The 25120-nt window shown below is 44.7% G+C and overlaps 1 protein-coding gene and 1 long non-coding RNA gene across 2 annotated transcripts in view; one reads left to right on the plus strand and one right to left on the minus strand.

The window, feature by feature from the left end:
• GRIK5 (glutamate ionotropic receptor kainate type subunit 5) overlaps positions 1 to 25120 on the plus strand; it is a 1516626-nt gene that overhangs the window by 705066 nt on the left and 786440 nt on the right. The gene's annotated exons all lie outside the window — the stretch shown is intronic.
• Positions 573 to 1946, minus strand: LOC146808782 (uncharacterized). Its single transcript, XR_014966260.1, has 5 exons — positions 1865 to 1946; positions 1693 to 1765; positions 1515 to 1590; positions 1340 to 1427; positions 573 to 988 (listed from the first exon to the last, which is right to left on the minus strand). It is a non-coding gene; the product is annotated as an uncharacterized LOC146808782 (long non-coding RNA).

Below are 25120 nucleotides of genomic sequence, written 5' to 3' on the forward strand. Positions count from 1 at the left end.
TTTATTAGTGAAGACTTTGGGTATAACTAAAAACACTTCCCTCGGCGGGTAAGGAGAGCGCAATGGCTCAAACCCGTCTGCTAGTCGCCACCATGCTTCTGCCCTCAAGAATTAGCCTACCTGGTCTGGGGCATTCCTCAGGGCCAAAGTATCCCTATCAAAAGAGCTGCTAGGCTTAATCTATCATTCCTGATAATGCAGCAGCATCTCCAAACAACACAATCAACCAGGTGAGTCCTACCGGGATTTTGTCAAAATATTCTTGTAGAAAACACTAGACTTTAGGGGATCCCGTTAGGCTGGTCAGGGAGGGCTTGGTGTCCTTTGTAGTCAAACTTGCATCAAAAGGTCTGCCACTCTAGTGAACCTGGATGTTTCTGCTCGATGCCACTGGTATGAATATGATGTAAAAGAGAAAATATAACGCCTCGGGACTAATGATATCTCTTTATTCCGGTGTCGAAATAGATAAATTATCTCGTCCCTTGAGTTATTATATCCTCAAAGTGAACTATGTTGTCATTATTTTTTTATAATGGTCGTCCACGGTAATTCCAACCCAACAACAGATATATATTTCCTTAGATTTGTGTCTAAGTATATTTATTTTGTCTTTCAGCATCAATATATAAAGATCAATCTTTCAGATATATATACATAGAAATTTACAATATTTACAATATTCACTTTCAAAGACCAAGAAACCAATGGACATATACATCAAAGAAACCCTATATTTCAATTAGGATGCCTATAGAATTAATTTACTAAAGCATTCCTTCTAACGAAGATCACTCCTAACGAGAACTTTTGAGATCCTTTTCATTATAATCTCCACATTCATTAAAGTACTGTTTTAAAGTATATTCAAAGTAATAAACAATCCAATGAGTGTCTTCCAAATCGTTGTCGACGCGTTTCAGCCAAAAATGTCTTAAGGCCTCATCAGGACTAGGGCACATGTATATATAATTTCATCGAATTCCACCTATAGGATCAAATTAAATATTCCTGTATTATCAATTTGTACATAAACTATGGTTCAAACATATGTCATTATTTACACTATATACACATAGGCGCATAGGAACAGGTCATGTGACCAAGAAATTACATTCCAAATAAAAATACTGAAGTGGCGGGCCATAACCAAAATTAAATAAAACTAAAGAAACACCTCATAGTGAACTAACACCATTGTGAACAGGTTCTATCCACTCTAGACAGTGATGTATGTAAATTACCCACATTCCCCTGACAATATATATATGTATATATATATATATGTATAAGGCCTATCAATCTACTGAATGGTATAAAGCCTTGAGATATATATTACCTCTTAACAAAGAACTTTTGGTAAAGCGTACTGTTTCACAACGCTAGTTAGAGGGGTCCCATTTCTTCAATCCCTCAGTCTGAGAACGCTGTAATCATAAGAATGTATGATGAAAGGATGAAAGGAAGCCAAATGGAGCATACCAGTCCGCATTAGTAAAATATCCTAGACTTACTAGTAGAGGTCGTTTTGTAAAAATAACCTGTGGTATATTCGTAATCCTTTACATCCAAATCTCTCTCCAATGTTTGCTACGACAGAAAAACAAACCAAACGATGGCTAAACGTAAACTATGTCAACCAATATATTTACCTACATCAAAGAGTTGTGAAAGATACTTAATACTTCGTACCTAGTTAATTCTTTAATTCGTCATCCTGTAGCAGGGAAACAGGCATTCAAACAGATAACCGTCAAAGCAGCCTCTGTGGAGATAGCGGGACGAGGAAGTCAGCTCGGAACCAACTCTTGTGATTTAAATCACCTTTTAAACTTACGGGGCGAATTATTTTGCTAACCCTTACCTTAAATTGTTCGCACTCGTTCTCAGAAGTTCGTCTCACTACCTCGCGCTTCTGGCATCAGAGATCACATGATGCGGAAGTGAGTATATATCTAGATAGAGGGTCATGAAGATCAAAAAAGGACTATGTTCCTCTAAAGATGAAGCCCAAAGTCAGACTAATGATTACATTGAGGGAACCTTTCGTCACCATACTTATTGTTTACTTCTGCAAAGAACCGTAAACTAATATTGTCTAAATAACGAATTTAAAAAGATAATACAAAAAAGAGGATAATAATGCCAACACCTTATAACCCAGTGTAATCCCGCCACTCCTTACAATCTTCGCAACAAAGAAGATTTGTTATTAGAGCATTTCAGAAACCTATATTCACAGAGTTACAACCATACGAGTCACAAACATGATACATTTCATGATCATTAAACATGTTTTACTGCAGTAAAGACCATATTTCATCTTTGTCATTAAGCCCCAAAACTGCAGTATGGTATTTTTCAATTAGCCTAGCTTCCAATCTGTTCAATCTTGTCTGGAGTTGTGTTCTCTCTAGGTTGCCAACTAAACAAAGTACTGACCATTTCAAATCGTTTTCAGAATGGTTTAAAGTCTGAAAATGTTGTACTAAGGGGGCCCCTTGGACTTTGCATTTAATCCTCGATTTGTGTTGCAGTATACGTTTTTTCATCGGTTGTACAGTCTGTCCTATGTAATATTTGTTACATGGGCATTTTATGCAATAAATTGCGTTTTTTGAATTACAATTTGAAAAAACTTTTTGATAGTGTATTTGGTCGTTAATGTTCAATTGTTTGGAATCCTCTGTTAGATTACACGCCAAACAGTTCTGGCATCGATGGTATGAATATGAAGCACCAGGGAGTTGATAGAGAATAATTCAATGTACGCTTTTGCGCACCAGGGAATTGATAACACGTACTCCTACGTGCCCTATAAAGCACAAGATAGGAGTTAAGAAACCTTAATACTACGTGTACTAACAAGCACCATGAAGAAGTTAATAAAGCACATTTTTATGTGCACTATAGGGCACATAGGGCACAGGCAAAAGTTAAAAGTCTAATTCGACATGTACTATCGAGTACCAGAAAGAAGTTGATAAAGCATAATTCAACATGTGGTGTGGCTCACTGGTTAGAGGCAGCAGACCCGGAAGCAGAGGACGGCCTGGGACCAGGGTTCAATTCCCGACACGGCAGGGTCGTGGACCAGTGCCAGCGGACTCGATAATTCTCGCTTCGGTGCCTACTCTAACCAGGGATCACACTCGGCAACTCTGGGGATTAGCTTGCCTCATCTCCACAACGGCCCCACACATTCGCCAGGGATGCCTGGTTGCACCTTGGAGATACCCTGGAGGGACCATCTCACAGGGATAACCAGGATGGGTTCCCCAGCGGTCTACAGTGCCACGACTCCTCAGGGCCGCAGTGCGCTTTACAAGACACATACATTTACATACATTTACATATGCTATCCAGGACCAGGGAGTTAATACACCATACTATAGCCTCATTAATAAGGAGGACCTTCTTACTATACTTAGCAATTATGGCTGCCTCCCTAACTCGGATGTTAATTCAATCTACGATGATTTTTCCAACTGGCTTTCGGCAGCCTTGGATTCTCTTGCCCCCCTTAAGGAGCACTATGTGGCCAGAAAACACCCTTCGGCCCCCTGGTTCTCCGAAAGGTTGAGAAAGCTTAGACAGGTATGCCGACACCAGGAAAGGAAATGGTGCTGGGAGCTTACATCAGTCGAAAGGGATCTGCACAAACTTAGACTGAGAGAATAAAAGCCAGCTATTAATGAGGAAAAGGTCTCTTATTATTCTAAGATGACGGAATCCATATAATCCCCTAGGGAACTCGTCACTGTGATTAATGCCCTCCTACCCCCCACGGCCACAGCTAACACCGATGTTTCCCAGGATCTGTGTGATAAAATGGCATGTTTTTTCTATGCTAAAATCAAGGACATTTACTCCTCCCTGGAGACGTTCAATGCTGGAGGATCAAAGTTACATCTTCCATCGGATCCTCTGGTAGCTCCTTTGAAGGCTTGCCACTCACACTCCTTTCCTCCTATACTATAAGAGGACACTGAGCGGCTGTTAAGTGGAATTAGGTCTGGTTCTCCCCTCGAGCCTTGTCCCTTGAAAACCTTGCAACTGGGAATGGAGGCTATTGCCTCACCCTTGACTTCAATCCTTAATGCTGTCATTACCTCAGGCCAGTATCCCACCGCGTGGAAAACTGCAGTGGTAAACCTTTCTTAAAGAAGCCTTCTTTGGACCCTGCGGAACTAAAGAACTACCGGCCTAAATCCCTGTTGCCAGTCCCAGCAAAAATCCTGCAGAAACATTTGAACCTCCATTTTAGCACTTATTTGGAGGATCATCAGCTGCTCAATGGCTCGCAGCATGGGTTCAGAAGTAAGCACAGTACTGAGACGGCGTTAACCGTTGTATTCAACAACATTCGACGACGGTTGACGCTGGTCATACCACCTTACTGATCCTTCTGGATCTAACGGCAGCCTTCGATACCATCTCTCCTCTAAGATTGGCTGGGAGACTCCGGGAAATAAGGATTGAGGGCCCCGCCCTTAATCTGCTTACTTCATTCCTTATGGAACGGTCACAAAGAGTTAAGGTGGGCCAATTCCTCTCTGCTCCTAAACAGTTGTTCTGTGGAGTCCCCCAGGGATCCTCATTGAGTCCTACCCTCTTTAATATTTATGTAGCCCCGCTTGCCAGAGTTGTAAGATCTTTCGGCCTAAAAGTGCTATCCTACGCTGATGACTCTCAAATCATGATTACCATCACTGAGAGTGTTGAAGCATCAGCTGCAAACTTTAAAAACTGTATGCAGGCTGTGGGTTCATGGATGGTAGAGAACTATCTAAGAATCAATGGGGATAAAACTGAGATTTTAATTTTCGGAGACAAACAGGAGATTTGGTCTGAGGCCTGGTGGCCTGATACGCTTGGATCTTGCCATCGCCCTGGCCTCAGTGGCAAATATCTAGGCTTCATAGTTGACACCTCCCTCTCGCTGGGCCCGCAAATAAATAGAACAGTTTCTACCTGCTTTGGGATGATAAGGACTCTTGAAAAGATCTTTCAATTTCTCTCCCTCCCCTCCCGGAAACAGGCAGTTGGGCCCTTGTGCTGTCTAGATTAGATTACTGCAATGCCCTTTATGTGGGGATAAATAAGGGGCTCCTGCATCGACTTCAACTAGAGCAGAATGCCGCTGCCAGGCTTGTGATGGCCTTCCTAAATTCCACTCTGTATCGGCAACCATCAGAAGCCTGCACTGGCTTCCACTGGGTCGGAGTATTGTATTTAAAGCCCTGTGCCTGGTGCACAAGGCCTTCTACAATATAGGGTCAGAAGGAATTAAAAATCTGTTTCGGAGATATGTCCCTGGCAAGCAGTTAAGATCTGCCAGCAAGAATCTGGTGACAGTTCCCAGGTTCAGGATAGGCAGATGGGGGGGAGGACCTTTTTGCTGGCTGCAGCTAATTTGTGGAATTCCCTCCCTCCTTCAATTTCGGCTCTGGAAAGTCATTCTTCATTCCATAAGGCCTTGAAGACCTGGCTCTTCACCAGCTTAAACTGTAAGCCCTTTTACCCATGGGCATCTCTGATCCTTGATCCCTTTCCGCAGCGCCTTGACGCCCCTGGGCTAAATTTGCACTTTATAAAACTTGTATTCATTCATTCATTTCATTCATTCATTCACTCACTTATACTATCAAGGACCAGGGAGTTGATAAAGTGCACTTCACGTACTCCATCAAGGACCAGGGAGTTGATAAACCATACTTCACATATGCTATCAAGGACCAGGGAGTTGATAAACCATACTTCACGTACTCCATCAAGGACCAGGGAGTTGATAAACCATACCTCAACATACACTATCAAGGACCAGTGAGTTGATAAACCATACTTCACGTACTCCATCAAGGACCAGGGAGTTGATAAACCATACTTCACGTACGCTAAAAAAGGACCAGGGAGTTAATAAACCATACTTCACGTACGCTATCAAGGACCAGGGAGTTAATAAACCATACTTCACGTACGCTATCAAGGACCAGGGAGTTAATTAACCATACATCACGTATGCTATCAAGGACTAGAGAGTTGACAAACCATACTTCATGTACTCCATCAAGGACCAGGGAGTTGATAAACCATACTTCACGTATGCTATCAAGGACCAGGCAGTTGATACAGCGTACTTCACGTACTCCACCAAGGACCTGCGAGTTGATAAACCATACTTCACGTACGCTATCAAGGACCAGGGAGTTGATAAAGTGTACTTCACATACTTCATCAAGGGTCCCAGGTTGATATGTTGAAATATTTTCAGTTTATTGATCCGTATTCATGTTTGCTCATTTTATCAGTTATTATCCATGAATATTTGTGTACCATATAACACAGTTTTTAACATATACAGACACACTTACAGCAGGATATCCATCGTCCTTTAAGTTGTTTTGTTTAATACAACATTACTCATATCTGAAAACAGTGGCATTATAATACTTTTACACTTGCTATCAATATATATACCCATCTGAGAGTCACCAATGCATCTTTATTTATGCGTAATTAATACTAACAAAGACAAATGGTGAATCTTAGGTATTATGAGTGAGAATGAACTTCATGAATTAAATTCTCCAGAACCTACTCCAGACTCTGCCTTTTGTGGCTCTCTTAGGTAGTAGTGGGAACACAGAGGTGCAAGGATGCATTGTAGATTACTAGGGGACAAGACCCGTCAATCAGCCGTCCTTCCTCCAAATGCTCCAAAGCCTTTTCCTCCTTGTGATGTTTACCCTTTTCCTCTGGACTCCTGTGATCATGTGGAGATAATGCTGGAGCTAGACTTCTGCTTTCATGGCTTCCTGTCCTTGTTGGCAAAGGGAAGAGGGTAATTTTAGACCATTCTAGAAGAATGGCCACAGATCCCTGTTCTTTCTCCTCCCTGCTGACCCAGGTGAAGATGAAGGCCTGCATGGGTTGTCCTAGGTACCTGGGTTCTTGTATCTCTTGGCATTGGGTTGGGTGCCGACCCTTTACTGTGCTGAAGATCTTTTCTCTAGCACCAGTTTTGTGGGCCTGATTCTGGCTGTCCTGGAATCATGTGTGTCGATGTTGTGGTTTATTATCTGAGTCGATGGTAATTCTGTGATGGAGGTTGAATCTGTTCTTCCAGAGTATGTGGTTCGCGGGGAGGGCTCTCTTTAAGAAAGTCTTGCACAGACAGCTCTGGACGTCTTGTGTTTGTTGACTGGGGTGGACAATGTTCTGACTGTGTTACATGATCTCTGGGGCCCTGGGTTCATGGCTGGTTCTCCTATGTGTTTCTTGATGTCTAGGGTTCTGAGTATGTTACTTGCAGAGATCTGTAGCGTGTCTATCTTCCACTTGGGATCTATTCTCCCAAAGGTGCAGTTCTCGAGCTTGCCTTCTTGTCTCTGTTTGTCACTGGGTGGGAGTGGTTCTGTGGTGTCTTTTCACCTCCATTGCCTCTGATCTGTCACTCAGTTATTCTATAGAATGGTCAACCCCTTGGTCTTGTTGTCTCTCATAGGTAATCTATTGTTTGATTTCTGTATGTCTAGACCTGTTGTCGTTGGAAAGGGTAGCTCTCCGGTGTCTATTTGGCTTCTGGCACTTATGTTATGTTATGGTATTTTTAAAGGATATCATCACCCACAAAGTTATCCTGGCACTGAGTAGGTGAGTGTGCCTAGCCCTGCCTATGGTAGGTTTGTTCATTGAAAAGCCAGGTCTTCACCTTCTTGCAGAATTCAGGACGAGGGATGCTCTGATGTGGAGCGGGAGGCCGTTCCATGCTTTAGTAGTGATGTAAGAGAACACCCGTCCTCCTGACCGGGTTCTTTGTATGCATGGGATGTGTGCAAGTAGAAGTCCTACGGGGCATAGTTGTTGTCTTGGTGGTTGGTGGAAGGAGATGCAACTGTTCAGGTAGGTGGGACCTGAGTTATGTACTGCTTTGAATGTGTGTGAGGGGATTGAATATAGCACGTTTGTGTATTGGGGGCCATTTGAACTCACTGAGTACTGTGTGGGTGGTCGAGGGTGTGTCTGCCGGCCAAGTTCTGGATGGTTTGTAGCTTTCTAGTGAGGTGCTTGGTGATCGCGGTGTAGAGGGTCTTCTCTCCTCTGAAGGAAATACTTTTCCTTTGGCCACCTCTATTGCTGATCTCATGCAGGGAAGAACTGAAGTTTGTTGTCACAAATTTCTTTAGGTTCACTTCTAAATACGCTTAGTTCAACTGAGAAATTGTGACATGGTCTTGAAACATTTTCTCCTGTGGGCTTCCATTAATCACTCATCCAGCTATGGATAAGTGAATATCTTCTGATGGTGATGGTGATAGGGGGCTACCATTACTGCCATGCATGTGAAGGATGTCCGGGATGCAGATTTCACACCAAAAGGAAGGATTGCATACTAGAAGTGACGATGGCCTAACACAAAAATCAAGAACGTCCTATTTTTGTTGTCTAGAATGTGGAAATAAGCGTGCTGTAGGCCCCAGAGTGTTACTAGCCCCCTTGCTTGATATGCAGAAAGATTGGAAGGAACACTATCAAGAGAAATCTTTTAAATCACATGTTGTCAATTACAGATCCTGGGTGGGTCTGAGTTCCTTCTTCAGGCTTTTCCTTAGAGCCAGGAAATAGCTGGAGCATTTGCCTTGCCGCTGCCGATAGAAAGGCACTGTTTTTTCGCAATAAAGTTTTGTTTCTTTGGCTAGATGAACTTTGAAACTGGCCTTGGTGGAATATTGGGTGGAGGTGTTTTGAAATATAGCTAGTAGCCATTTTCTACAGATAGCACCTACTTGTCCCTTTTTTTGCGACTTTAGTAGATGCTGTTTTGTAGAGTGCCCGGTGGAGTGGGTAATGGAAGGGGGAGGACAGAGGAGTCAGACCAGATTGATTGGGGGGTGTCGCTGGATAGAGGTAGTGTCTGGCACTGGAAGAGAGTGTTTTACGCATGGTCCAGTGGGTGTTTGAAGCTGCATCTCTGACTCTGCATCTACAATGCGATCTGTGGTTCGGGATGCTTTGCTCTGGGCTTCTACCTCTTGGCCGGCTCTTTTAGACCCGAAGGACTTGATCTAAATTCAAGAGTTGTATCTCTATATATTTTGCTGTTGATATGTGGTGCTGGTTCCCTGACTCCGCATCTCAGCTCTGGATCTCTGATTCTTCACTCCTGGAAGCATGGCTCTGCAGTTCTGGATCTTTGCTTCTAGATATCTGTGTCACTGGCTCTGGGTTCACAGCTGTGAATCTCTTGCTCAGAATCACTGACTATTGGCCGTAGGTCTCTGAATCTGAGTCTTTGTACAGAGATCTCTGATTTTCCTTCTTTTGATCTCCATCTCTTGATCTCTGGTTGTTGATCTCTGTTTCTGGCTCTTTGGGTCTCGTGTTTGTGAAATCCATCTACATCTATATGTCTCTGGTTCTTGACATTTGCATCTGTGGCTCTTAATTAAGCTTTGGCAAAGCACTACGCTACGCTCGCGTAGTTTGCGAAGTTCGCGCTACTTCGCACTACGCGAACTGCACGTAGCACAGTGCGAACACGCGTAGCGTAGTGTTGCATAGTGCTGCGGTCATTTTTTGCTTGCTCGCGGTCCTCAACGTCAAGTTGGCAACCGCGAGCAAGCAAAATGACATCCCGGCGAGACTTTTTCCTTGTTCGCGATCAGCAACTTCAAGTTGGCGATCGCGAGCATGGAAAATAAACCTCCTGGCGAGATTCCCAACGCGAGGAGGTCAGATGTCTCATTGCGAGTGGTCGCGTATGCTCGCAACCGCTCGCGATGAGAAACTACCAGTTCGCGTTGAGAAAGCTGAAGCTCGAGTAAAAATCTACTCGAGCAGCAGAAAACTACAGCTCGCACTGTGCAAGATGCCATTTTCAATGATTGCACAGTGCCGGTTGCTTGTCCGCACTGTGCAATCATTGAAAACGACATCTGGCACAGTGCGAACAAGGTACTAAGCAGTTCGCGAAGTGCTACGCGTAGTTCGCGTAGTGCGAACTTCACTTTGCGTAGCTTCGCGAAGTGCTACTTCGCGAACTACGCCCAGGCCTACTCTTAATCTTCCGCTAGGTATCTTCATTTTCTGCCCTCTGGTTCCCTTGCCCTGGAGCTATGTTCTAGATCTTTAGATCCCAAGTTCTGGAGCTCAAGCTCTTTACCTTTGGCTCTGAATCTTTGGTTCTTCCTGTCTGTTTCTGTGGCTCCTGCTGTTTATTTCTGGATCTGCAGTTCCTGATTTCTGGACCCAGCACTCTGGAGCTGTGTTGGAGCTCTGGAGATCTCTTGCTCTTCACCTTTAGGTCTTGATCGCTGGTTGTTTATCTCTATGTGTGAATCTCTTTCTCTTTACCTTTAGGTATTGAGCGCTGGTTGTTGATCTCTAGGTGTAGATCTCTTTCTCTTTACCCTTAGGTCTTGAGCGCTGGTTGTTGATCTCTAGGTGTGGATCTCTTGCTCTTTAATTTTAGGTCTTGATCGCTGGTTGTTGATCTCTAGGTGTGGCTCTCTTTTCTTTACCTTTAGGTCTTGATCGCTGGTTGTTGATCTCTAGGTGTGGATCTCTTTCTCTTTACCTTTAGGTCTTGATCGCTGGTTTTTGATCTCTAGGTGTGGATCTCTTGCTCTTTAATTTTAGGTCTTGATCGCTGGTTGTTGATCTCTAGGTGTGGATCTCTTTCTCTTTACCTTTAGGTCTTGAGCGCTGGTTGTTGATCTCTAGGTGTGGATCTCTTTCTCTTTACCTTTAGGTCTTGATCGCTGGTTTTTGATCTCTAGGTGTGGATCTCTTGCTCTTTAATTTTAGGTCTTGATCGCTGGTTGTTGATCTCTAGGTGTGGATCTCTTTCTCTTTACCTTTAGGTCTTGAACGCTGGTTGTTGATCTCTAGGTGTGGATCTCTTGCTCTTTAATTTTAGGTCTTGATTGCTGGTTGTTGATCTCTAGGTGTGGATCTCTTTTCTTTACCTTTAGGTCTTGAGCGCTGGTTGTTGATCTCTAGGTGTGGATCTCTTGCTCTTTACCTTTAGGTCTTGATCGCTGGTTGTTGATCTCTAGGTGTGGATCTCTTTCTCTTTACCTTTAGGTCTTGATCGCTGGTTGTTGATCTCTAGGTGTGGATCTCTTTCTCTTTACCTTTAGGTCTTGATCTCTGGTTGTTGATCTCTAGGTGTGGATCTCTTTACGTTTACATCTTGATCGCTGGTTGTTGATCTCTATGTGTGGGTTTCTGGAGTTCCAGCTTTTGATCTCCATTTCCGATTTTCTGGTTCTTGATCTCTGGAGCTTTGGCTCTTTATCTGCAGTTCACAAGCTCTCGGTCTTCATCTTTGGATCTTTTTCTCTCTGGGATAACACGTATGGGTCTCTGGCTCTTGAGGCCCAACTCCTGATCAATCTGAAGTTCGCAAATTTTGCTTTTCCAGCCCTTGATCACCATCTCTGCTTGTTGATCTCTGGCTTGGTAGCTCTGATCTCTTGTTCTTCACTTTCAGTTATACAGCTATCATTCTTAATCTACCCCTGTAGATCTCTTTCTGTGGACCTCTTGCTCTTGGTTGTGTTTTCGATCTCTAGTTCTAGACCTTCAGTTAAGGATATCTGGCTCTTGATCTCCATTTCTGGCTAAGGTCGCTAGGTCTTGGAGCTTTAGTGCTTTAGCTCTAGATCTTAGGTATTCTAGTTCTTGATCTCTGGGTCTCGGTCTGAGGTTCTCTAGTTTTTTATCTTTGGATCTTGATCTTCCCACCTCTAGTTCTTGATCTCTGGGTCTCGATCTGAGGTTTTCTAATTCTTGATCTTTGGAACTCAGTGCTTGAGCTCTGGGTCTGGATCTAAGGTCTTGAGTTCTTAATTTTGGGATCTTGATCTTTCCACATCTAGTTCTTGAGCTCTGGGTCTCGTTCTAAGGTTCTCTATTTCTTTACCTTTGGATCTATTGCTCTTGATTGTGTTTTCGATTTCTAGCTCTGGATCTTCAAGCCTGGGTATCTTTCTCTTGATTTCCATTTCTGATTCTTAATCTTTGGGTCTCAGTCTTGTGTTCTCTAGCCCTTATTTTTTGGAGCTCATTATTTGAATCTCTAGTGCTTGAACTCTGGGTCTCGATTTTAGGTTCTCTAGTTCTTGATCTTTAAATCTCTAGTGCTCGAGCTCTTGATCTTTAACTCTGATTTGAGGTTCTAGACCTGTGATCCCTCGGATTTTGGTGTACAATTTCGTCAACTTGTCTTTCCTTTGCTGTTTTCAGTGCAGGGGATAATGACTCTGGGACACTAATAGAAGAACCCATCCGTCAGGGCGACAACAGGTGGTACATGGCGACCAGGGTACTCCCGGTTAGGCCATGCATAGGTCCCTCCATCACCCTCTCACTACAGAGTTGTCACTCTATCTCCACTCAGAGTCCTGTCTGTATCCCACCCTCCATGCCTCTTCTCCTCTCCTCTCTGTCTCTCACCTGCATTGAATCACCCCTCCTGCCAGCCTATATACTACCTTTCCTCACTCTCATCTCCTGGTATCAGATACCCTTGTGGGTGATAGTGCACGTTACAAAAAAATATCATGATGTAACATAACATCTCCTGTCTGTCTAACCCCCATGCCCATCCTTCCTGCCTCTCCAGTCTGTCACTCGCCCTTGACTCTCACAACCTGCCAGTCCCTGACCCACCTCTCATGCATCTTCTGCCTCTTTTGACTGTCTGTTACCCTCACTTTTATTCCCCTCTGTCTGTCCATATTCCACCTCTTCTCCTGGCTGTCTCCCATCAACTCTACCTCTTGCCTACTTTCTGTCCATATAACACCTTCCCTGCCTCTCTCCTCTCATCTGTTACCAGCCTCTTGTGCCTCTCCTCTCTTCTCCTGGCTGTCTCCCATCAACTCTACCTCTCTCCTCCTTTCTGTCCATTTTTCACATTCCCTGCCTCTCCTCTCTCATCTGTTACCATCCTTCTGTGCCTCTCCTTTCCTCGCCTGTCTGTCTCCCTGATTCTCTTGTCAGGAACTCTACCTCTCTTCCTGTAGAAGGCACGTCACTGCTGTCTGTTGGGTATTCCTACCCTAATGACCCTATCTCTCTTCCTCTATAGAGCACATCACCTCTGTATTGTGGCTGGCGCCTCTCTCAGCAACAGTGTGGCTGCCTAACTATCCCTGTTGGTTGTTCCCTGTCTCGGTGACTCGACCTCTCTTCCTGTATATGTCATCTCTTTATGTTGGCTCTTCCCTTCTCAGTATCTCTTTATCTCTGCCTGTCCATGACGTCTCCTCTCTCTGTGGTTGTCCTTCCTCTCAGTGTATTCCTTGAGATGACACTTCACCGGTGTCTGTTGGCTTGTCACTCTCTAAGTGACACAACCTCTCTTCCGGTAGATGACGTCACGTCAGCCTGTTGGTTGTGTCCTCTGCCATTAGCTCTGTATCTCTGCCTGTATATTACATATCACCTCTGCTTGTTGGTTGTTCCCACTCCCAAAGACTCCGCCTTTCTACCAGTTTGTGCCTCCTCTGTTGACTTTTCCCTCCCTCTCTCACTCCTCATCTCTGCGTGAACATGACGCAGAGATGAGGACAAAACCCAGGACAGTGCTCTGTGTGTTCCCTGGAATTTGATGGGCAATAACAAGGGACCCGGTTTTGGGTATTTATTTATTTCCAGTTTTCTTATGAATCAATATTTATTTTATGCTAATTTTATTGGTTTTCATCTCCTCTTTTTTTATTGTGTGCATAGTTCACGAGTGTTTATACTTTACGCTGTCCTCATCAGTATTCATCTCTATTAATTTTGTGTTATTTAAAAAGGAAAATGTAATCAGTTTAACTCTACATTTATTGTACTCATAAATGTACACTTGCGCTTGGGTGCCTGCTGTGTGTTAGTTCTGTAAGAAACCATAATATATTGTGAGAAACACTGATGTGAACGCATTACAGCTGCACTCCAATCGTCACATCTGCAGGTAGCCAAGCTTCAGCAGCGAATTGTGTCTCCTTTTTAAAATCTCGAAGGTAAAATTGTTTGGAGTGATTGGCCAGGCTGTCATGATTGACAGCTTGAGAGACCCACAATGGAACACATATTTTCTGTTTTCATTTTCTGTATTTAAAAGTGATACACCCAGGGAAACAGATTCTCTCGCAGCAAGATGTGAACCCGGGAGCCTTTACCTGCGATCTTCAGTGCCTGAACGATCTTCGTCCACGAGAAGTGTTTCTTTTTGTAACTCTTGTCATGCAAATGCTTTCTTTTGCATTTTTTTAAAACACTGTCCTCTTGGAAGAACACAGGAAAATCAAGCACTGGCAACGCCCAAAAGTGACTATATTATGTTAACACGTACAAAGCCGCGCAAAGAGCAACATGTGGAAATGTTGTTTGCAGGTGTTACTGTATCACAACAGGAACCTTGGACTTCAGCACATTCAACACTCTCACAAGGTTACTGTAAATGTGGAAGAAAAGCCCTGGGCTGGGCGGTAAGACACACTCATTCACGCGTGTACAGCACAGGTCTCATGCACTGAAGGGCAAGCGGAGAGACAGCTCAGCTGTCACTCAGAGGCCTGAGACATTGTGGTGAGATGCTGAGCTCCTGAATGATGGACGTGCAGCCTACTCTCTCTCTCATGAAAGGGCACTGTAGGTTTGTGTACACAGGACTTCTTTCCCCGACGTGGCACTGAAGCGCTTTGCACGTGGGTAGCATAGTGTAAAACACCGGCCGCGTATGTACATTATATGGAGTTGTTTTTCTTCGATATGTTGGTATTGGATGCCACCAATATTGTGGGTTCGATACTCAGGGTGCGCACAGCAGCGATGATCCTGTGCCCACCACCACAGTCGCGCTTTAATCGCGCATGCGTTGAATCGCCTGAGCATTGCCTTGACGAAGAGAAGTGCGCAAGGAATTGCTCATGGTCAGGCCAGCGCACACCTACTTTCTGGAAGTTGGGGTACCACTAAGTACCCTAAGGAGTCACCCCACTTGCCACAGTAGTCCAGCTCCCCCCAGCAGCAGCGACATCCCGCCAGCAAGCACCACATGAGATGCGTCTGGGGTCTGGGGTGATGATCGTGGACCCTCCACACCATATTCGTGGCCCCCCGAGAGGACAGAGTGCAGCCAATCATTCAAGGGCAGGCTGGTCTTCTGTCCGACGCCTGGTCCTTGGATATTTAGGGAAAGTTTATATTCAGACGCCTTTCACCATGGGGGGCGGAGAGTGACAAGCACAGCCATGGCCATGAGCGGGCTTGAAAGTAGTCCGCCTGAAAGTGGAGACTGTAGGACTTGTGTGTACGGTAGCTCAGACGATGACGCAGATCATGTCCTCAGGTTACCCGTCTGCTTGTAGCATGGGGTACTCAAAGGACGGTTGAATCATGGCAAGCGTCTTGAAGCACATGAAAGGACAAGAGAGTTATAGGTCTTGTGGTCCCCTGGGGGTGTCCATGACTCCCTCTTGCAGCCAAAGGATGGTTGAATCATGGCAAGCGGCTGGAAGCACATGGAAGACAAGAGAGTTATAGGTCTCGGTGGTCTGCTGGGGGTGTCCACGACTCCCTCCTGCAGCCAAAGGATGGTTGAATCATGGCAAGCGTCTGGAAGCACATGGAAGGGCAAGAGAGTTATAGGTCTCGGTGGTCTGCTGGGGGTGTCCATGACTCCCTCTTGCAGCCAAAGGATGGTTGAATCATGGCAAGCGTCTGGAAGCACATGGAAGGGCAAGAGAGTTATAGGTCTCGGTGGTCTGCTGGGGGTGTCCATGACTCCCTCCTGCAGCCAAAGGATGGTTGAATCCTTGCAAGCGATGGAAACACATGGAAGGCAAGAGAGTTATAGGTCTCGTGGTCCCCTGGGGGTGTCCATGACTCCCTCTTGCAGCCAAAGGATGGTTGAATCCTTGCAAGCGATGGAAACACATGGAAGGCAAGAGAGTTATAGGTCTCGGTGGTCTGCTGGGGGTGTCCATGACTCCCTCTTGCAACCAAAGGATGGTTGAATCATGGCAAGCGGCTGGAAGCACATGAAAGGACAAGAGAGTTAAAGGTCTCGTTGGTCTGCTGGGGGTGTCCATGACTTCCTCTTGCAGCCAAAGGACGGTTGAATCATGGCAAGCGTCTTGAAGCACATGGAAGGCAAGAGAGTTATAGGTCTTGGTGGTCTGCTGGGGGTGTCCATGACTCCCTCCTGCAGCCAAAGGATGGTTGAATCATGGCAAGCGTCTGGAAGCACATGGAAGGCAAGAGAGTTATAGGTCTCGGTGGTCTGCTGGGGGTGTCCATGACTCCCTCCTGCAGCCAAAGGATGGTTGAATCATGGCAAGCGGCTGGAAGCACATGGATGGCAAGAGAGTTATAGGTCTCGGTGGTCTGCTGGGGGTGTCCATGACTCCCTCCTGCAGCCAAAGGATGGTTGAATCATGGCAAGCGGCTGGAAGCACATGGATGGCAAGAGAGTTATAGGTCTCGGTGGTCTGCTGGGGGTGTCCATGACTCCCTCCGGCAGCCAAAGGACGGTTGAATCCTTGCAAGCGTCTGGAAGCACATGGAAGGACAAGAGAGTTATAGGTCTCGGTGGTCTGCTGGGGGTGTCCACGACTCCCTCCCGCAGCCAAGACCCCACCACAGTTCTCAAGCCGTGGGGAACAGCCACACAGTAGCACCAGCCCTCACTCTCCCATGTCCTGACATGAGGCGTGTCTCACAAGCAGTGTGTTTTCCAAGCCACCAGTGTTCATTGTCTGGAATAAGAGGGTTTCTTGTGAAATGTCACTGTTCTTCCCCGGCACATGAACATATTGCAACAATAGGGGAAAAGGAAACGCATTTCAACATTTTGTGTCCGTGACGTGTTTCCTTGTTCTCTTCTCTGACCATGGGAAGAGGGCTCATTAACCTAAGAATATTAATATACAAGCATGAATGAATGGCCTTCACAGAGGTAGCGGGTAGGGTTTTATACCAGCATGGCCGATATTTTAAAGTCCCGGCAGGTAAATAAATTAGAAACATTTCCTAAAGCCTGCATTTTTTCCAATTTTAAACATTAAACGTGAGAATAAAACACTTTAAAATGTGTTCCTGGGCTGCCCTGATGACCACTGACTGGTAATTATAGTAAGCAGAGACAGAGAGGCCATGTTGAAATGCACACAGAACATGTCCCCTTCTAATTATGAATCGTATCCAGGCCTTTGAGGAATCTTAAAGCGCGAAGAGATGGCCGGTATATTCTCTGGGAAATGGTGGTGGCCCTAAGGGAGGGTTAGAGAGCTCAGCTTTGTTGGGAGCTGGGCACAGGTACGGTTGTCATCCAGCCAGGTTTTTTTTACCAGCAGCACCGGTGATATAAAGCCTGGTGATGAGCTGATACTGGCAATAATACACTGTCCGCATTTTCCCTCCATCTGAGACTTTGCCTGAAAGTGCACTTTGCGTTCAAGTGTCCCGGCTCCATGCGTCACTAGTGAACACTCACATTTGTTTCTTGGTATTCTGGGGCTTGTAGTCTTTTATATTTCAGTATGAAATGTTCCAGAAATTCGAGGAAAACAGGACTGCACTTACTAGTGGCTACCTCACAAGAGTTCATGCAGTGCCGTGGCCCCCTCACCAGTGCATGCAGTCCAGTGACTCCCTCACAAGAGTTCATGCAGTGCCGTGGCCCCCTCACCAGTGCATGCAGTCCAGTGGCTCCCTCACAAGAGTTCATGCAGTGCCGTGGCCCCCTCACCAGTGCATGCAGTCCAGTGGCTCCCTCACAAGAGTTCATGCAGTGCCGTGGCCCCCTCAGCAGTGCATACAGTCCAGTGACGCCCTCACAAGAGTTCATGCAGTGCCGTGGCCCCCTCACCAGTGCATGCAGTCCAGTGGCTCCCTCACAAGAGTTCATGCAGTGCCGTGGCCCTCTCACCAGTGCATGCAGTCCAGTGACTCCCTCCCAAGAGTTCATGCAGTGCCGTGGCCCCCTCACCAGTGCATGCAGTCCAGTGGCTCCCTCACAAGAGTTCATGCAGTGGTGTGGCCCCCTCACCAGTGCATGCAGTCTAGTGGCTCCCTCACAAGAGTTCATGCAGTGCCGTGGCCCCCTCATCAGTGCATGCAGTCCAGTGACTCCCTCACAAGAGTTCATGCAGTGCCGTGGCCCCCTCACCAGTGCATGCAGTCCAGTGGCTCCCTCACAAGAGTTCATGCAGTGCCGTGGCCCCCACACCAGTCCATGCAGTCCAGTGGCTCCCTCACAAGAGTTCATGCAGTGCCGTGGCCCCCTCACCAGTCCATGCAGTCCAGTGGCTCCCTCACAAGAGTTAATGCAGTGCCGTGGCCCCCTCACCAGTCCATGCAGTCCAGTGGCTCCCTCACAAGAGTTCATGCAGTGCCCTGGCCCCCACACCAGTGCATGCAGTCCAGTGGCTCCCTCACAAGAGTTCATGCAGTGCCATGGCTCCCTCACCAGTCTATGCGGTCCAGTGACTCCCTCACACGAGTTCATGCAGTGCCGTGGCCCCCTCACCAATGCATGCAGTCCAGTGGCTCCCTCACAAGAGTTCATGCAGTCCAGTGGCTCCCTTACAAGAGTCCATGCAGTCCAGTGGCTTACCCACAAGAGTGCATGCAGTCCAGTGTATACCTTGCAACAGCACATGCAGTTCAGTGTCTCCCTCACAACAGTGCATGCAGTGCAGTGGGTCCATAGCACGAGGGCATGCAGTCTAATGGCTCCCTTGCAAGAGTGCATGGAGTCTAGTGGCTCCTTCACAAGAGTGCATGCAGGCCAGTGGCTCCCTCACAAGAGTTTGTGCAGTCCAGTGTCTCCCTCACACTAGTGTGTGCAGTCCAGTGACTCACACACAAAGGTGCATGCAGTCCAGTGGCTTTTTCACAAGAGTGCATGCAGACCAATGGCTCCCTCACAAGAGTTCATGCAGTCCAATGGCTCCCTCACATACATGCATGGAGTCCAGTGGCTTCTTTACAAGAGTACATGCATTCCAGTGGCTCCCTTACAAGAGTGCATGCAGTCCAGTGTGTTCCTTGCAAGAGCGCATGCAGTCCTGTGTCTCCCTCACAAGAATGCGTTCAGTGTGTCCCTAGCACGAGGGCATGCAGTCTAATGGCTCCCTTGCAAGAGTGCATGAAGTTTAGTGGCTCCTTCGCATGAGTGCATGCAGTCCAGTGGCTCCTTCACATAAGTGTGTGCAGTCCAGTGACTCCCTCAAAAGGGTATGTGCATTCCAGTGTCCCCCTGGCAAGAGTGCATGCAGTCCAGTGGCTCCCTCACAAGAGTGTGAGCAGACTAGTGGCGCTCACAAAAGTGCATTCAGTCCAGTGGCTCCCTCACAAAAGTGCATGCAGTCCAGTGGCTCCCTCACAAGAGTTCATGGAGTCTAATGACTCCCTCACAAGAGTGCATGCAGTGCAGTCACCCCCTCAAAAAAGTGCATGCAGTCCAGTGGCTCCCTCACAAGAGTTAATGGAGTCCAATGACTCCCTCACAAGAGTGCATGCAGTGCAGTGGCTCCCTCGCAAGCTTACATGCAGTCCAGTGGCTCCCTCACATAAATGCATGCAGTCCAGTGACTTCCTCACAAGAGTACATGCAGTCCAGTAGCTCCCTCACAAGAGTGCATGCATGCCAGTGGCTTCCCCACAAGAGTGCATGCAGTGCAGTGGCTCCCTCGTAAGAGTACATGCAGTCCAGTGGCTCCCTCACAAGACTGCATGAAGTGCAGTGGGTCCATCGCAAAAGTGCATGCAGTCCAGTGGCTCCCTCAGAAGAGTGCATGCAGTCCAGTGGCTCCCTCAGAAGAGTGCATGCAGTTCAGTGGCCCTCTTGGAAGAGAGCATGCAGTTTAGTGGCTCCCCCAAAAGAGTTCATGCAGTCCATTGGCTTCCTCACAAGAGTGCATGCAGTATAGTGTCTCCTTCTCAAGAGTGCATGCAGTCCAGTGGCTCCCTCACAAGAGTGCATTCAGTCCAGTGGCTCCCTCACAAGAGTTCATGAAGTCCAGTGGCTTCCTCACAAGAGTGCCTGCAGTCCAGTGGTTCCTTCACAAGAGTGCATGCAGTCTAGTAAACACTAAAGTTATAGTTATATATTTAATTTATCATTTATGCACCACTTTCAAATACATGTCATACTTATAACTCACATTTATACTTATGCACCACTTTAAAATCCATATATCTTGTGCACCTCAGTACACAGTCTGCTCACCTCACTCGCCACACTACATTAATGATAACTAGCCCCTACTTCATGAACTACCTGTACCCTTACATATTACAGAAGTTAGAGCATGTGAAATGACTGCATTCATAACAAGACCTTTGACATCTGAAATTATATAATTTGGCAGAACATAGTACATGGTACAGTAGAGTCTAGTAATATACAGTGAAGTGTTGTTTAGTGCAGTGACACATAATGCAGTCTTGTTAAGTGTAATTGAATACAGTGGGCTGTAGTACAGTACAGTGGCGTAAACAGCACTTCAGTGCAATGGAGTGCCATAGAGTGGGGTTGATTACACACCAGTACTGTACTATGAAGTGGGCGTAGTCGAATTGCATATAGTGAAATAGCGTAGAGTTGCGTATACTGAATAACATACAGTTGCGAGCAGTAAAGTGTAGGGGTGTCCAGAAACTGTCATACACAAAAGTGCAATAGAATACAGTGGTAAACAGTATAATAGCGTAGAGTATAGTGTTTTAGACTGGAGTTCGGTGGAGTAGAGTGGACTAACGTACAGTGGACTAGTGTACAATATAGTGGCATATACTGGAGTGTTGTAAAGTGGTGTAGCGTACTTTAAATAGCGTACAGTGGAGTGCTGTGAAGTGTTGTTATACAGTAGAGTGAGTAAAGTGAAGTGTGTATATTAAAGGAAACATAGGGTTAAAGAGTGTGAAAAATGTCTATTTCATATCTGCAAAATATGTATTATAATATGTAAATGTACATTTTCTGATGGTATATGTAAATAGTGCAAATAATGTTAAACTTATACCTTATATAAAACGTACTTATATATTGTGTTATGGCTAAATTCATGGTATACCACAGTACATGGGGCTTACAACTGGGTATGTGATTGGGTTATGCCTGTGTTTACCACAGGTAAAAATCAGCAATATGTTTTTTTTAATCATAAATGTACAGCGTTTTGCTCACTTATGGCTTAGGGTGTTACATATAATTAATTATTAAGTATTATTGTTATTACCAAACTATTGCCACTTTATTTCAGTGGTAATATGTTATCTTTTTGTTTATAAATGTGAAGATATTACCGACCTATGGATGTTTTATATTTTCTCCCATAATAATTTTGGACCTGTTTGCCGAACCTCTGTGAAATTTAGCATACTTGTGCCACTCTTTTCATTGTCGCAGTAGTACAAGTTTTATGGGTTTTGGTCAAGGGAGTCCAAAGAAAAAAGGGCGGTCCCAAAACATGCTTAATTGCAATGTATTTCACATAATAATTTGTATTCTCCGTTCTGCAAAAACCGTCAGTCACATTTTGTTACAGTGTGGCAGGATTAGATATAGCACCCACATAGTTATTTTTGTGTAGTTTAGGCAAGTTGTGTGACTAATTTATATGGTTTGTGGTATTTAAAGTTAGGGAAATCGGTTCTTGCAATATTTTAGTGACATTTGGGGATGTTTCACGATAGTACCACAGTACATAGTGATTGCAAGTCATTAGCTGTTTGCATAATCATAGGCTTTAGAAAAGTTAAACGCAGCTATGCTGTTTTTTTAAGTACAATTTTTAACTTTATATATATATATATATTTATATATATATATATATTTCTTTTTAAATACGGAGAGTCTTATAGTACCACAGTACCCCAAATTATTTTTGTTAGTTTAACATTGTTCTTTGTTAATTTCTATAACTTTTTATGAGTGTATTCTGAACTGCGTTTTTTTGGTAAAGTAGCATGGCAATTTTTAGTAATTAGTGCATTACTCTGTACTCTTATTTTTGTACATATTTAAATATGTAAAAAATTGAAAATACACTTTAGCATTCTATTTTTATGAAATATAGGGCCATACAGGGTATTTAAGTTTACTTTTCTTCGGGAAGGCAGTACTCCCAATATGTTTTTTAAAATATATATAAACTTATATTCTTCCCTAACTATTACCACTTTATTAAAGTGGTAATAGGTATGGGAAAAATATCAGACCTAATACTTACCTACATTGAATGTCACTAATGTAGGACACAGGGAAAGTCAAAATGAAAATAACATGGCTGCCTTTAACTTTTGTAAAGGCGGTCATTATCCAATCAGATAATGACTTGGCATCACAATGACCTTTGGAGTACCGTACAACTATCGCGGCCACAGATATAGCTAAATTAAAAATACTTAAAACATAAAAAATACTTACTTTACTTACCTGCAGTACCCCAAAGAATCACCTGCACATCTTCATTTATAATCCTTCCATAAAATTCCGACTGAAAGTTTTTGTACTTCGTGAAATACAAAAGTCTATGTAAAATGTCTTGGATTTTACACCTGTTTTGGGACAACCCTCCTTTTTTTTTTTTTCTTGTGCCCCCTTGACAAAACGCCACAAACATTTCTGGAACGGGAGCAGTATGCCTGCAAAGTTTTGCAGACATTCATCAAACGGGATAAAAATAAAAAATATACCCTATTTCCGTTCACCCTAACTGTAACTACAGCGTGGCCACTGCCACTCTGAATACACACACACACACACACGTACACACATATAGATGTATCTTCTTCTACAACAAAAGAAGCTTTTGTTTTTCTTTCCATCTGCTAATTCTTTTTTAAACTTTGGCAAATGTGTGATATTTGCAAAGTTTAAAAAAAAACTTCATGAAGTTAAGAAAATGCAACTTTGCTAATTTCACACATCCCGATATAAGTAATCAATCAGATTATAGGACTATAGTGGAGGGCTTGTCCTTTATTACCAATATGTGTATGTAACAATATATTGAAAAGAAAACCGTTTAACAGTCGCCTATCCAATCTCAATTCAATTCATAGCAAAAGTTAAATAACACTATCTTTTAAGTTATCGTTCCAACTTTCTGATATTGTAAACCCATTTCAGTTGTGACAAAAATGCACACATTCTTGATGTCGGATCAGTCTTTCTATGTCTAATGGGAAATATTGTTTGATTCTGAATTGTTATTTTATTTTTTAAGGGGATATCACACGTTCATAAAAACCTTGGCATAAATATGTACTTGATGTACAGAACTTCTCCTCTTGAGCAGACATTAAAAAAATCAATGCATACTATAGGGCAAATAACTATAACATTTAAGAAAAAAACGACCAAATGTTTGGGCATTTCTGTGCTTCTTGACACCTAAAAACAAAACAATAAGCCATCTAAAGACCATCTTAATCAGGGCCGAATAAAGAGGCTCATTTCCGGTTGAATGTGATTAGCAATCAGGCTCGAACCATGAGGAAACATTCCAGTTTGATGCAAAGCCAAGGTTGGCCATCTTTGCCTGGATTCCTAAATATAATCTCAAATATTTATGGAGGTGCCTAAAAGTGTCTTTCAAAAAACTTCCAGATCCAGGTAAGGCTGAAAAATATGTGATTCCGAATTATACAAAGTGGGGCAAGAGTCTGATATGTATAGATTAAATGCGTGCAACCCCTGTGGGTGTAATAGAGTTGTATCGAGCTATAAAAATACATCTAGTGCATAGTGCAAAAATATAATGGTGACAAATCGAGGACCCTTCTCACAGGCTCACGTGGACACCACATACAAAGAATGGACCCTTCTCACAGGCTCACGTGGACACCCACATACAAAGAATGGACCCTTTTCACAGGCTCATGTGGACACCCACGTACAAAGAATGGGCCCTTCTCATAGGCCCCCGTGGACACCCATGCACAAAGAATTGACCCTTCCCACAGCCTCACATAGACACCCATGTACAAAGAATGGACCCTTCTGACATGGACACCCTCATACAAAGAATGGACCCTTCTCACATGGACACTCACATACAAAGAATCGACCCTTCTCACTGGCTCACGTAGTCACCCATATACAAAGAATGGACCCTTCTCACATGGACACCCACATACAAAGAATGGACCCTTCTCACATGGACACCCACATACAAAGAATAGACCCTTCTCACTGGCTCACATGGAAACCCACGTACAAAGAATGGACCCTGCTCAAAGGCTCACATGGACACCCATGTACAAAGAATGGACCCTTCTCACAGAATCATGTGGACACCCAAGTACAATGAATGGACCCTTCTCACAGCCTCACTTGGACACCCACATACAAAGAACAAACCCTTCTCACATGGACACCCACATACCCTTCACACAGGCTCACATGGACACCCACGTACAAAGAATTGACCCTTCTCACAGGCTTATGTGGACACTCACATACAAAGAATGGACCCTTCTCGCAGGCTTACATGGACACCAAAGTGCAAAGAATGGATCCTTCTCACAGGCTCACGTGAACACCCAAGTAAAAAGAAGGACCGTTCTCACACGCTCATGTGGACACCCACATACAAAGAATGGACCTTTTCAACAGGCTCATGTGGACTCCCACATACATAGAATGGACCCTTTCCACAGGCTCATATGGACACCCACATACAAAGAATGAACCCTTCTCACATGTTCACCCACATATAAAGAAAGGACCCTTCTCACAGGTTCAAGTGGACACCCAAGTATATAGAATGGAGGAGGGACATCCACTCTAGACTCAATAGCCAACCATAGCCCTGCTCCAGTTCTGAAAAATCCCCATGGGTGAGTTCTTGGAGGGTTCATTCATCAGATGACTATCCTGCTCTTCTTGTGGTTGTCACGGCGCCTTGTCAGCGGTGAATGCTCATGACGAGGCGCGTCTTTTGGAGTGCAGTCACTCAGCTGGAGTGAGTTTGTGATTTCCCTATTGCTTTGTCCACTGGGTGCTTCATCATATATAAAAGTCCTGTTGACTTCAAGCGTCACTTTAAACTCGAATGTAGCTCCCGCGTCTAGCGCCGCAAGTCCCTGAGCATCACTGAAGTGC

This window comes from Triturus cristatus, chromosome 7, assembly GCF_964204655.1.
Source record: "Triturus cristatus chromosome 7, aTriCri1.1, whole genome shotgun sequence".
NCBI lineage: Eukaryota > Metazoa > Chordata > Amphibia > Caudata > Salamandridae > Triturus > Triturus cristatus.